Source organism: Globicephala melas, chromosome 14 (assembly GCF_963455315.2).
Source record: "Globicephala melas chromosome 14, mGloMel1.2, whole genome shotgun sequence".
Lineage (NCBI taxonomy): Eukaryota > Metazoa > Chordata > Mammalia > Artiodactyla > Delphinidae > Globicephala > Globicephala melas.
In genome coordinates, this window is record NC_083327.1 from 19892989 (window position 1) to 19908083 (window position 15095).

Here is a 15095-nt window from a genome sequence, read left to right on the forward strand (position 1 = left end):
TTTGATTCCCTTGCAACACTAGTAGTGGCTGGAGGTCAGCAAGAGGGGGCAGGACAGGAGACCGGAGACTGCAGGAGCGAGGGCCCTAACGTACATGCACCACTCAGAGTTCCATGGCATAAAGTGGGTTAAATCTGGGAGACGGTAAGAAAAGTTGTCAAGAATCCCAGGGCTCATTACAGTGAGAGTTAATCAGCAGGAGAGAAACCAACCAGACTGGGCCTCAGGCTGGCTTCATGGGCCTGGGACCTGTGCAGTCCCTTGAGGAATGGCGCTTAAAAGGGACCTGTGATCAAAAGAGCCCCAAACTGGGTTTAACGTTCTGCTGTTGCTATCTTGAAATTCTTGATCATTACATCTTTATACATTTAGTACAGTGGGGGGATGAAAGGTGCAGAGGAAGGAGATATGTGAAATATGCTTGTGGTCGGTCATTTCCCTCCTCACTTGCTTATAGCACTCACCATGCCCCGTGAGCACAAGATGCCTATGGGCACAGGGTGTCTCTGAAAACAGGGTGTCCTTGAGCACGGGATATCCATGAGCACAGGATGCCAAAACACTGGATGCCCTTGAGCACAGGGAGCCCTGTAAGCACAGGATACAATGACCCGAGGGTGCCCACGAGCACAGGATTCTGTGAGCCCAGGGTGCTATCAGCACAGGGTACCCATGATTAGAGGGTGCATGGGAGATCAGTGAGACTCAAGGCGGGGACGAGGTAAGCACGTTACATCTAGGATTGAGTGAGGGGAGATGATGACAATCTTGATAATCCAGGCTTTCCATTCTAACCAGAATGTGCTTCAAGCACAGAAAGAAGGCAGTAGCGTCCTAAGAAACACAAATGACCAAGGGTCTCTATCACGTTCTTTCCCACTCCTGTACCTCCCTGCATTAGCCAACCACTTATGCTGAAATGATGACATAGAAGGAAAGGGAAAGATGGGGTAACCCAGAGTTTCTTATCATTTCGCTCCTTCCTTTCGCATCAGCAAGCCAAAAAGATAGTTAGATCATATATGCATACATAAACAAGTGCAAGAAAAACAGGTGATTTTGTTTTGTGCAGTTTTCCCACTCTTCCGGTTAGAAAAACATACATATGCTTGTACCAGTTCTGATATACAAATTGTGTAATTTTGGTGATGCTGCATATGAGGTAAGTGCTCTTGTATTTTCATTTAAAACTGGCGTTGCACAATATCATCAAGATGAATGGTCAAATTCAGACTATAAGTTAAAATTTTTTCTTTATTTATAATAACATTAAATACTAAATTTTTAAAAATTCCATGATGAGTGAAGAGAGAAGCCATGGAAGAAAGACAAAGTTTGTATACAAGCACTTTTAAAGCACGTTTTCTCCTGCTTTTGGAATAAGGTTCCTGCATTTTCACTTTGCAGTGGGCTCCACAAATGATGTAGCCAGGCCTGTTTCTCCCACACAGGGTGGAGAAATCTTCAGCACCCTGGAAGGCCTGAAAAGATCAGGGAGGGCTCAAGAGTTAGTGATTTTGTGTTTGGGTCAAATTAGAGGATATTCATTAAAGGAGGCCCAGACAAGTGCATCGGGAGCCTGGGGGACAGTCAAGTCGCCTTGATACAGACCCTAACTGGCCGCAGAGGCGTGTAGTACCCAGTGAGGCTTCCTAGTCATTTTCTGGCCTTTGGGTGGCTTCTGTGAGCACCCTGGAGGGAACGGGCCCAGGAAGAGGAAACGGCGGCTGCTAGCAGCTCCAAGAACCAGGTGGCTGTGAGGTGCAGTGTCTGAGTCGAGGTGTTTCTGACATCCTGTCAACTTCTCGTACTAAATATTATTGCTACACTTGAGCGCCGAACACGTGAGGTCACCAAATCGTGTTTTGTGAGTTTTCAAGTAGCCCAGGGAAACAGGTCTCCTTGTACCAGATATCTAAGCAATAAAACATCATGAAAGCATTGGCTCTGCCAACCCAGGGTACATGGGTGCAGTGAGACAGGAAAGCAAAGCTGTTGCTGGAGGTTGGATCTGAACCCCATGTGGGCAGCGGCTGGCAAGCATGAACACTAAATGCATCTAAACCTCACTGTTCTCTCTGTTCGCATCTGGCAAATAGGGCGAAATTCATAGGCTTTCCCGGACAGAACGCTCCTTGCTTCCCACTCTAAGCTTCTGACTTGGAGCCTGTCCCCGTGGACACTTTCCCTCCTTCCTTCGTGCTGTCACGTCACCGACAGGGAGAGGGATGTATATCCATGCAAAACCAACCGTGTGGCAAACTGTCCTTAACATCTTCCATTTGCCTCTTGTTGAGCCTCACTAACAATGCTAACAGCCTACGATAATAAATACACACCACATAAGGATTTTCGCCAAATTTAAAAAACGACTCAAGAAGTCTCAGAACTTCTTCTCCCACCCTTATTTGTACCCACACGTTGGATACTCCTTTGGGAAGATATACTCTTTTTAAACCTTGGGAGTAACCAAGGCAATAGTGTGCTGAATAGGAAATACACTGCATTTAGTATCAGAACTTGCCACTAGGGCACCTGAAAAAGTTATTTTACATCAGTGGGCCTCCTCTGTTAAATGGGGAAAGAAGTTCCCTTCCTCTGTAGATTGTGTGGGTATGGCTTTGTTAGTGGTTGGGGTCTATGCAAGTGTTAGTTATCGTTATTACAGTTGGTACTTAAATTTCTGTTGAATTGTTGAATCTTCAAGGAAACTTGGTGAAGAAGTCCCCTGAGTCATTACTATGATTGTCCTAACCTCAGCTTGACATTAGATGTCCCAAAGGCAAAAAATGACTGAGGAGAAAGGATGAGGGCCAGTGGCTGGAGCATCCTGGCTAATTCTCAAAATAAATTTGACATACTCAAGACTGACATACTTGAAACTGATTAAGAGGTGTGTTGGGACATGGCCAGTAGCAAAAAAGAAATACTAAAGACAAATTTACAGCTCAAAGAAATCCCTTCACCTTATGCAGTTCACATGTGTTCTTTTAGAATTGTAAATACTTTTAAAATCAGTTTGTCTTCATTTTTAGGTGGCACAAAATTCTATTAAATTCCATAGCAAAAAATTTGACAAACTGCTTGTTAGAAAGAGGTAACAGTAATTAATGTTTGTAACATGTCTTAGTCTTTACAAAACACTTCTTTAATCATAATGCATTTGTTTCTCACAGTAACCTTGTGGGAGTAGTAATTATTGTTTACCTGTTTTATTGGTGACAATACTGGGCTCAGTATCTTATCAAGAAGAACTAAAAATTGGCAGGACCACAAGTTGAACCCAGGTCTTTTCACTCCAATATCCATGAAGTTTAATAAAAAGTACAGTTAATAGTCAGATACTGTGACTAGAGACGGAACTAGCCCAGCACTCAGGGATTCTGGTTCCATCTCTGTCACCAGGCAGAGTTGCCTCAGTCCCTCCTTTTCACTAGGTCTCAGTTTCTTCATCGGCAAAATGAAGAGGCTCAGTGGAGCACCCGGAGTTGTCTCCCGTTCCTTCATCACTTGATTGGTGTGAAGAAAAAAAAAATGCAGTTGAACAGCATTGAAAAGAAATGACTTCAATGGGGCTTCCCTGGTGGCGCAGTGGTTTAGAGTCCGCCTGCCGATGCAGGGGACGTGGGTTCGTGCCCCGGTCCGGGAAAATCCCACGTGCCGCGGAGCGGCTGGGCCCGTGAGCCATGGCCGCTGAGCCTGCGCGTCCGGAGCCTGTGCTCCGCAATGGGAGAGGCCACAACAGTGAGAGGCCCGCGTACCGCAAAAAAAAAAAAAAAAAAGGTGGCAAGAAATGACTTCGATGCTGTCTACTTCAGAAAATGTGTTTTTTGTTTGGCTTATGGGAGGAGGAGGGCAAGTAGGAACAGCCAGGCAAGTGCCAGGACTAGTCAAGGCAAATGTTCTCACCCAGCGTAAGTCCTGCAGGAAAAGAAATCCCACCGGGCATTTGGAATTCATGGCGGACCTGAATAGGAAGCAGCTGTGGTTGTGTACCCTGCACGCAGTTCAGTCTCTGAGCCTGAAGATAGGAGGACGCTCCATCAGGAGGGTGGGAGTTGATCCCCAACTAATAAATGAAGGTTTCAGAGGCACTGAACCCGCGCCACAAGCATCGTGCCTTTCCCAGAGGAGCGCATACTCGTTAGTCATAAATAAGTCCTGTGAAATGTCTCCCACGTTCCATGTGAATATTTCAAACATCGTGCTTAGCCAAGACAAAAAAAAAAAAAAAAAAAAAGAACAAAAACAAAAGAGATCTTTACCCTTTAAGCTTTAAATTTGTCTGCTTGTTTATTACCAGATTTAATTTCCTGAAAGAAATTTTGGCATGACATCTTTAAAATTGCTCCTCTCTGACATTTATAGGCAAGGCCCAAATATTCAGGCCAAGACTGGGGCTTTTGGGGCCCCATCTACTCTTTATACTTCTTCCCCTTCCAGGTACTGGAGGTCTTCTCATACTGGAGGTCAGGCAAAGTGCTGTGAGAGAAGTGTGTGGTGGGGAAGCAGGTTTCCCTGGGGCCGTGAGCACCCAGGCATGCAAGTCGTCGGAATGTATTTCTACAGCTGTGTTACTCCCCATTTATTTACGCGGCAAAACTTTACTGAGCAGCCCTTAGGTATCAGGCACTGTTCTGCACATTAGTGGAGGCAGGAGCCGGAAGACGAATAAGATACTGTTTAACTAGTGGTTACCAGTGGGGAGGGGGAGAGGGGGATGGGCAAGATAGGGAAAGGGGATTAAGAGACAAAAACTACTAGGTTTAAAGTAGATAAGATACAAGGATATAACATACAGCACAAGGAATATAGCCAATATTTTATAATAACTTTAAATGGAGTATAATCTATAAAAATATCAAATCACTGTGTTGTACCCCTGAAACTAATGCAACATTGTAAATCAACTACACTTCAATAAAAAAAGGACACAGTTTGTCTCAAGGAACCCTCAGTTTTAGTGAGAGAGAGAACTAGGTAAAGGAATCTAAGGAAACATTGCAAAATGTGTGCTTGGAGAACATAAAGGGGTCAGGCATACAGAAGAAGGCTGCCTGAGAGAAGGGAATTCAGAAAAGCCTCAGAGAGCAGATGACATTTGAACTGGGTTTTGTGGGAAGAGTTTCACCTAAAGAGAAGGGATAGGCGAGGAGAAGAATCTTCTAGAGAGAGATTAAGGCATGTTCAAGGCAGGGAGGTGAAAGAACATGGTCTCTTCTGGGAGCCTGGCCCTCCTTTGCATGGCAGGCGCCCAGGATTTACGTGTGGAAGAGGTGTGATATTAGCCTGGCAGTTTGAACATCAGCCAGAAGGTGAAGGGGGCTTGTATTCTATCAGGCTGGGGGATTCGATCTTTTTCTCAAGGCAATGAGAACCCTGTTTTTGGATGATCATTCTGGCAGAAATACTGAGTTGGCCAAAACGTTCGTTCGCGTTTTTCCATAAGATGTGACGGAAAATAGAAAGGATGGATTAGAGGATTAGAGGGAAGACAGGCTAGAGAAACTTAGATCATAAGATCTAAGAGGCAAAGGAGGGAGCACATGTGAGAGAGATACAGGAGGCCAAATTGGGAGGACTTGATGTCCTGCTGCACAGACCCAATAAGCAACATGGTCATGGGGCTTGGGAATGGGACGTGATCATGACAGGAGAGGGTGATGAGCAGTGCCTGTCCTTGATTGTTGGGTTAACAAATACTAACTGAGTGATCTGTTGGTATGGAGGCCTGGGGTCAGGGGTGATCGGGGAAGTGGGTGCAGCAGTGGTAAGGCTTCTTCCCTCTCTCCAGCAGCTTGTCATCTGCCTCGCTGTTCAAGGGGTGACCTGAGGTCTGCGGACCGGCAGCATCAGCGTCGCCTGGCACCTTGTGCGGCATCTTGGGCCCCACCGGCATTACTGAGTGGGACTCTACTTTCTAACAAGATCCCCAGGTCAGTGAGACACACGTTAAAGTTTGAGAAGCCTGGCCGAGGGTAACGCTTAGAACTTCTTCCATTGGCAGGAGGATTGTAGAGGGAGTAACAGCAGAGAGATAGCATAAGGCATAAAACAAAAGTGCCAAAAATTCAAACGGTTCATCACAAGACTGTGGAGCCAGACATTGATGTTTCTCTTTGTCCTGAAGTTTATAACTGCTGGGAACTATGCCTCATTACTAATCTTGACTCTGATATTTTTCCACTTCATATTTCTACTGCTATCCTTTATGTACATGGGACACTTAAAGGTGCTTAAAGGGTTGTAAAGTGAGTAAAGCTATTTTGAGAACAACTAAGATAACAAAATAGACAAAAAATAACAAACTTGATCCCTGGCATCTTCAGAAACTCGTTATTCCTGGGATATAAGGAGCTGGTGAGTATGGCTTTAATAAAGACTGAGCTAAATTCTCCAACTTCTAGGTCAGAGAAGAGACAAAGTTAGGGTCACATGGTGGCAGGGCTTGGTTGGGAGCCGGGCAGCTCCAGGCAAGGAGCAAGAGACTGAATCATTGTGACATCTCTGTTAAGCCTCAGGAACTGTGTTTTGCTCAAGACATGAATTTGGGGAGTTGGCTGTGGCTCTTGCCTTTTCAGCCTCTCATCCATTTTGTTAGGACGGATTTACTGGGGTGAAAATTTGATATGGATCCAGAAATCTGCGGACAGATAGTAATAACATTTGATGGAAGTTGTAAAGATGACTCGGGCCCGTAAAAGAAAAGGGCTCTGCAAAATGCCTAAAGCACACCAAGATAAAGAACAGGATATGTTGCCTTCTCACAAGCTTAAGATGGCATTCAGCTCTAGGAACAGGCTTAATCTAAGCTTTGGCATACGCCATCACACTCAAGACTTCCAAAGTCTGATGATGTATTAGTTGTACCAAGATCGTGGGAGAAGGTAGATCACATTCAGTTGCCCCCATGATGACTGGAATGACTATGTGTTGGAGCGGAGAAGTGACAAAGAAGAATGCATGAACTTCAGAAGCGCTAAAGTGATGCAGTCTAAACAAATCACAGGTGACTTTAGTGACAATGTGAAATTGTTTTTCAAGTACATCATAAACGATAGGGATATTCTGTTCTGAACTATTCTTGTTTCTACGAGCGCCAGCTGTGAAGAGAATGTATTTATTAGGGACAGGACAAAGACTTTGAAACAGAAACAACAGAGGCCATAGCTACTCTGACAGAATGGCTAGTTTCCATTACAGAAATCACTTTGCGGTGGTTTTTAATAGCACTGTCCTGGGCGGCACTTTGCACTTAGTTACTTCACTCAGTTTTCTCATCTGTAAGGTGAGATGCATCCTAAAGTAGACTGAATGGATCCATCAAACCATCCTGTGGTTATTTCTCCAGCTCCTGGGTGTACAGTAAATAATTATGCTCCTATCTTAGTTCCTTAAAGGGTGGAGTTTAGGATACTGTGGTAGCAAGAGTGGAATGAAAGTCTCCTCTCTCCACCGTCCTGTACCAAAATTGCAAAGACATGGGAGGAAGGCAGAGGGTGGTGAATGCCATCACATTTTCATTTTATCCACTTGTTTGACCTGTGCAGAAGATGTGGGATTGACAATGAATTATTCCAAGTTTAATTAACTGGCGGCTTGAATTATATTTTCTTCTCTAGATATAATATTTTCACCAGCATAAATACACAAATTCTCTGACACCTGTTTGGTAGCTACAGATCTGGCCACCTCCAAACTCATATTTAACCCTACTTCAGAGAGTGGGATCTAACTTTGTGAGAGAAGAACAAAGAGAAAGGGCTGGATGTTGCAAACTCCTAAGTAGGGGAAAGTTAATTCCTCATGGTGAAAACTTTGACCAATGGGGAATATTTGACAGGAGGGATCCGGGCAGATCAATAGCAGACCTCAAGAAGAATGTCCTATGGCTTGTAAGATACGTGCATCCAGGGTGAGGGTGGAAAAATCTCTGTGAGAATTCAAGGGCATGCCTCCTGTTTCTTTTAGGAAAGGAAGGCTATAACTGGTGGATAGACTTCCAGACGAGACCTCGAAAGTATTTAATCCATTTTGTAGCTACTCTGAGAGATCTGGCAGGACTGGAGATTAGCTAGGAGCTAAGCCTGAACTCCCCAGGGAGCCCCTAGAGCCTCTGGGCTGTATGTTATCCTCTGGGCCTGGCAGCCAAAGCTGGGAGCGCTGGGAATGGGGAAGATGGAAAGGACACTCAGCCTGGTGGTAAGAGAGGGCGTGGGGAGGGGTGGGCAGTCGAGGAGCGCCCGTCACTCCATGTGAATGCTTGCCGGGCAGCAGAAAATCTTCAGTTGTCAGTTTACTGCTAGTGAAGACCCAGTAAAGCCCCAAATAGATTTGCCCCAAAATAGAAAGGTGAACGGGAGGGAGATATTCTCGGGTAAGGAAAGCAGTGAAGCGGTGTTTTGTTTTCCTTCTCTTTTTTTCTTTGTTTTATAATATACTTGTCTCAATTGACATTATTTTTAACGAGACTGCTTCTGTGCTGGGAAAGGAGAGTGTTCTGATGTGCAGATTTGGGCCATTAAATGAATAGAACGGAAGGCCATTTTCATCCATCCCCCAAGCTCCTCATATTTTTAAGTTCTCATTTTTGTTCTTATTTGAAAAGAGGTGACTCTTTTCCTGGATTGACTTATTACCTGTAGAAAAAGATACAAGGGAGGACATTGAGAATTTGGAAGGAAGAATATTGATAACTTCATAGAATGTTTGCTGAGGAAATACATATATATATGTAAATATATAAATATAAATTTTTAGAAATATATATATATATATATATATATATGTTTTTAGGTAAGTACCAAACGGAATGTTTGGTTTTCTTCCTTTACCCTTCAAAGTACATTCTTATTAGGTTTTCTGTAAGATTAAATGACAAGGGAATGGGCAAGGTAAACATAGGGCTTGGAAAATTACTTTTTGTTGGAAAAACTACATTGGCTTAATCCTAACCTGCACTTAAACCAGGGCAGCACACAGCTACACAATTTAGCATCGTAAACTGTCCTGATGCCCGTGACGTCCATAACAGCCCCTTCTCATGGCCAACACATATTTTAACTTCTCAAACTTCTTAATTACAAGGATGTTTCTATGCTATCTAGTAAGAAAGTCTCCACTGGAGAAAATGTGATGCCCAGATAAGAAGTATTTCTTCCTTCCTTTTATTGTTCTGGTAAGTATTCTAGAAGGATAGCTCAAAAATCAGTGACAGCTGCCTGTCAAGAAGACATTCTGTCAAATTAAACAATATAGTGTTTTGCAGTGTGACGGGAAATTCCTACTTTTAATAGAATTGTCACAAAGTCTCATCACCAACTACAGACAGGTACATGGTTTAGTTGTGAGTCACCAGAGTTAGCACTGACTAGAGACCTTACCTGAGAGACCAGACTTAGTAAGAAGAGAATGAGAGACACTTGTGGTTTTGGTGGAATGCCCGTGTGGGTTCTGTTTATACAGGACTAAAGTGACTTGAAGGTCTGTTTTCTCTGTTGATGTTTTACATCTATCTTAGTTTTGCTAGAATCTCTTGAGGTTATCAGTTGATGTTCTTTTTGCCAGGGATCTGTGTCAAGCAATTTTTTGTAGTTCTCAGGATATTTGGTAACCTACAAAAACCTTTCTATGAGGAAATGTCCTTAGAAAAACAATCCTGTTTAAATTCTTTGGCAGAAAATTTCCATCAATACACTCATAAATGCAGACTCCCGTCTACTCTAATCTGTTTACTCATGGATTTATTAATATAAAATAAATTTCAAGTTCAATATTATTGAATTATATTTAATATTATAAGAATTATCTTTAATATTATAAGAATTATCTTTAAATTCTTGTTTATTACATTATTACAATCATTAAATTTTTATTATTTCAAATCTCATAAATAATTCATAACAGTGGAAATAATCATTAACTGCTATTCATTTCACAGCATCCCAAATTTCACATGGTTTTGCTGTTCTTAAGTCACCCTTGAGCATCACTTTTATATTGTTTTGGTAATATGACCATCAACCTGTATTTATTTTTCTATCACATAGCTCTCATAACTAAAATATGGCAGCTAAAACCAACCTCTCCCTGGATTCGTGGTTCCTAAGAAAGTCAAAATCTTGTATGAAACCAACTCTCTGCTTTCTCTCTTCCTAGGAAAACAACACTAAATAGTTCAGGTTGGGTCCTGTATTAATTCATGATCAAAGTTGGAAGAGTATTTATTACCCACTTTTAGTTTCCACAAAGAGAGATATTTTCCTTAACATCCCTTACTCTGCCCTACCCAGGGCAAGAGATTTGAATTTTCCGATTCTAGAGTTTGAGGGTAGAATCTGACTGTGACCCCCAGCTCAGTCCTTTCCTCTGCCCTTTCTTGTTGCGATGTGTCTAGCTGCAGAAAGCACACATTCTGCTCTGCTCCTCTAAGCTGTCTAAATTTCAGGGGGCAGGCTCAACCTTTGTAGGGAGATGGTGAACAGAGGTGTCCTTAAGTGACCCTCCCCAGATCCCAACATCTGGTACATGGGCTGAGGATCTTGGGAAATAAACAAGGAGTTGAACTTGGGGAGAAAAGTAACACTCACAGAGATTGAGACTTTGGAATGGGTCAGGCCCTGTTTTTATTGTGTCAAGTTTGGCATCTGCATGTGTCTGTATTGTGTGATGCTGCTAGTTACTACCATTGTGGGTAGAGTTGGGGGTTGGTGAGATGGACTTTTAACTTGTGTGGCCAGGGCAAGTGAGTTTAGGTTTTAAAGTTTGGCCTGCTTCAGTTTGGCTTGCTATTACAAGAAGGCGGGGATGGGATTAGATCCTTCATGTGTTGGATAAACAATCAGCATGTACTGCATCAACAGTATTTTTCAGCTGGGTTGATAGGCAGGAGCTTTAACTTTCATGGGATCTAAGTTCTGCGCACCTTACAGAGCACTCATGAGGCTCAAGATTTTAGTTTTTCCGGCCAGATCTAAGGAGGCAGTCTAAATTCCATTTTGCACTCTAGACCAAGGAAGACGAAGGAGGCTCTAGGCTAAGTTTCAGTGAATGTGGCTTATTCATAAGCTTGGGTTATTCCCTGTTGTGTGATTTAAAACTGACTCTGGATTTCTTATTGACAGTATCTTTATCCTTAGCTTTGGTTTTCAGAGAGCCAAGCTGTAAATCTAACCATAGAAGTGTGGTAGACTTTATTAATAAAATAATAAAAAGAGTTTGGAAGCTCTTATTACAATAAAAAATATGGCATATTTTTCAATGGATATAAATAATAAATTTGTTGTGGACCCAGAAGCTAAGAAGATAATGAAAAAGGTCCTTTCTAGGTATTCTCTGTTTCCAAGGATCAGATTTGCTTAGAAAGTCAAGAAGGAGCTGGAGAGATCTCAAAATTGTTCTTCAAAAAGACAAAGAGGGCTATGTGCTCTCTGAGCAGCAGGAAGAAATGGGAGCAGGAAAAAGTGCGATTGATGGAGACTAAGACATAGAAGCTCACATGTAGATTGGTGACATCTTGGGCTGCTGGATGAAACCCTCTGTTGCATTTAAGTCTAACCAGGGCAGAGTCAAGATGGCATACCAAGAGGATGCAGAATTCGTGTCTCCTCACAACTAGGGCACCTACCAGGCACAGGAGGGGGACCACAGACACATAAGGGGATGGGAGGAACCCCCAGCGAGTGGTTGTTTCAATTATAGTTTTATTTTTCCTAATATAATTTTTATCTTTCTAATTCTATTTTGTTTTTTATTCTTTGATATAATACTGCTCCTTTTTTTCCTTCTTTTTGTTTTTCTTTTTTTTCTTTCTTTTTTTAACCAAGCCATGAAGCTTGTGGGATCTTGGTTCCCAGGACAGAGGTCAGGCACGAGCTCCTGTGGTGGGAGCTCTGAGTCCCAACCACTGGACTAACAGAGAACCTCAGACCCCAGAGAATATCAATCGGAGTGACACCTCCCAGAGATCCTCATCTCAGCACCAAGACCCAGCTCTATCCAACTGCCTGAAAACTCCAGTACTGGACCTCTCAAGCCAAACAAACAATAAGACAGGTTGGAAGAAGAAGAAGGAACAAGGTAAAAAGCTACAAGACCAAAAATAAGGACGAAATAGGCAACCTACCTGAGAAAGAATTCAGAGTAGTGATAGTAAAGATGATCCAAAATCTCAGAAAGAGAATGGAGAAAATACAAGAAACATTTAACAAGGATCTAGAAGAACCAAAGAGCAAACAATGATGAACAACACAATAAATGAAATTAAAAATTGTCTAGAAGGAATCAATAGCAGAATAACTGAGGCAGAAGAACAGATAAGTGACCAACAAGATACAATAGTGGAAATAACTACCACAGAGCAGAATAAAGAAAAAAGAATGAAAATAATTGAGGATAGTCTCAGAGACCACTGGGACAACATTAAACACACCAACATTCAAATTATAGGGGTCCCAGAAGAAGAAGATAAAGAGAAAGGGACTGAGAAAATATTTGAAGAGATTATAGTTGAAAACTTCCCTAATATGGGAAAGGAAATAGTTAATCAAGTCCAGGAAGCACAGAGAGTCCCATACAGGATAAATCCAAGGAGAAACACACCAAGACAAATATTAATCAAACTATCAAAAATTAAATACAAAGAAAAAATATTAAAAGCAGCAAGGGAAAAGCAACAAATAATATACAAGGGAATTCCAATAAGGTTAACAACTGATTTTTCAGCAGAAACTCTGCAAGCCAGAAGGGAGTGGCAGGAGATATTTAAAGTGATGAAAGGGAAAACCTACAACCAAGATTACTCTGCCCAGCAAGGATCTCATTCAGATTTGACAGAGAATTAAAACCTTTACAGATAAACAAGAGCTAAGAGAATTCAGCACCACCAAACTAGCTTTACAACAAATGCTAAAGGAACTTCTCTAGGCAGCAAACACAAGAGAAGGAAAAGGCCTACAATAACAAACCCAAAACAATTAAGAAAATGGTAATAGATACATATATATCGATAACTACCTTACATGTAAATGGATTAAATGCTCCCACCAAAAGAGATAGGCTGGCTGAATGGATACAAAAACAAGACCCATATATATGCTGTCTACAAGAGACCCACTTCAGACCTAGGGACACATACAGACTGAAAGTGAGGGGTTGGAAAAAGATATTCCATGCAAATGGAAATCAAAAGAAAGCTGGAGTAGCAATGCTCATATCAGACAAAATAGACTTTAAAATAAAGACTATTAAAAGAGACAAAGAAGGACACTACATAATGATCAAGGGATCAGTCCAAGAAGAAGGTATAACAATTGTAAATATTTATGAACCCAACATAGGAGCACATCAATGCATAAGGCAAATGCTAACAGCCATAAAAGGGGAAATTGACAGTAACACAATAAGAGTAGTGAACTTTAACACCCCACTTTCACCAATGGACAGATCAACCAAAATGAAAATAAATAAAAACACAAGCTTTAAATGACACATTAAACAAGATGGACTTAATTGATATTTATAGGACATTCCATCCAAAAGGAACAGAATACACTTTCTTCTCAAGTGCTCATGGGACGTTCTCCAGGATAGATCATACCTTGGGTCACAAATCAAGCCTTGATAAATTTAAGAAAATTGAAATCGTATCAAGTATCTTTTCCGACCACAGCGCTATAAGACTAGATATCAATTACAGGAAAACATCTGTAAAAAATACAAACACGTGGGGGCTAAACAATACACTACTAAATAACCAAGAGATCATTGAAGAAATCAAAGAAGGAATCAAAAAATACCTAGAAACAACTGACAATGAAAACAAAACTACCCAAAAACTCTGGGATGCAGCAAAAGCAGTTCTAAGAGGGAAGCTTATAGCAATACAAACATACCTCAAGAAACAACAAAAATCTCCAATAAACAAACTAAACTTACACCTAAAGCAATTAGAGAAAGAAGAACAAAAAAACCCAAAGTTAGCAGAGGGAAAGAAGTAATAAAGATACGGCTAGAAATAAATGAAGGTAATGCTAACAAAGATCAATAAAACTAAAAGTTGGCACTTTCAGAAGATAAACAAAATTAATAAATCACTAGCCAGACTCATCAAGAAAAAAAAAGAAGACTCAAATCAGTAGAATTAGAAATGAAAAAGTAGAAGTAACAACTGACACTGCAGAAATACAAAGGATCATGAGGCATTACTACAAGCAACTATATGCCAATAAAATGGACAACCTGGAAGAAATGGACAAATTCTTAAAAAAGCACAACCTTCCGAGACTGAACCAGGAAGTAATAGAATATATAAACAGACCAATCACTAGCACTGAAATTGAAACTATGACTAAGAAACTTCCAACAAACAAAAGCCCAGTACCAGATGGCTTCACAGGTGAATTCTATCAAACATTTAGAGAAGAGCTAACATCTATCCTTCTCAAACTCTTCCAAAATATAGCAGAGGGAAGAACATTCCCAAACTCATTCTACAAGGCCACCATCACCCTGATACCAAAACCAGACAAAGACACCACAAAAAAGAAAACTACAGGCCAATATCACTGATGAACATAGATGCAAAAATCCTCAACAAAATACTAGCAAACAGAATCCAACAGCACATTAAGAGGATCGTACAACATGATCAAGTGGGGTTTATCCCAGGAATGGAAGGATTCCTCAATATAATCAATCAGTGTGATTCACCATATTAACAAATTAAAGGATAAAAACCATATGATCATCTCAATAGATGCACAAAAAGCTTTTGACAAAATTCAACACCCATTTATGATAAAAAGTCTCCAGAAAGTAAGCATAGAGGGAACCTACCTCAACATAATAAAGGCTATCATATATGACAAAGCCACAGCCAACATCATCCTCAATGGTGAAAAACTGAAACCATTTCCACTAAGATCAGGAACAAGACAAGCTTGCCCAGTCTCACCACTATTATTCAACATAGTTTTGGAACATTTAGCCACAGCAATCAGAGAAGATAAAGAAATTAAAGGAATCCAAATCGGAAAAGAAGAAGTAAAGCAGTCACTGTTTGCAGATGACATGATACTATACATAGAGAATCCTAA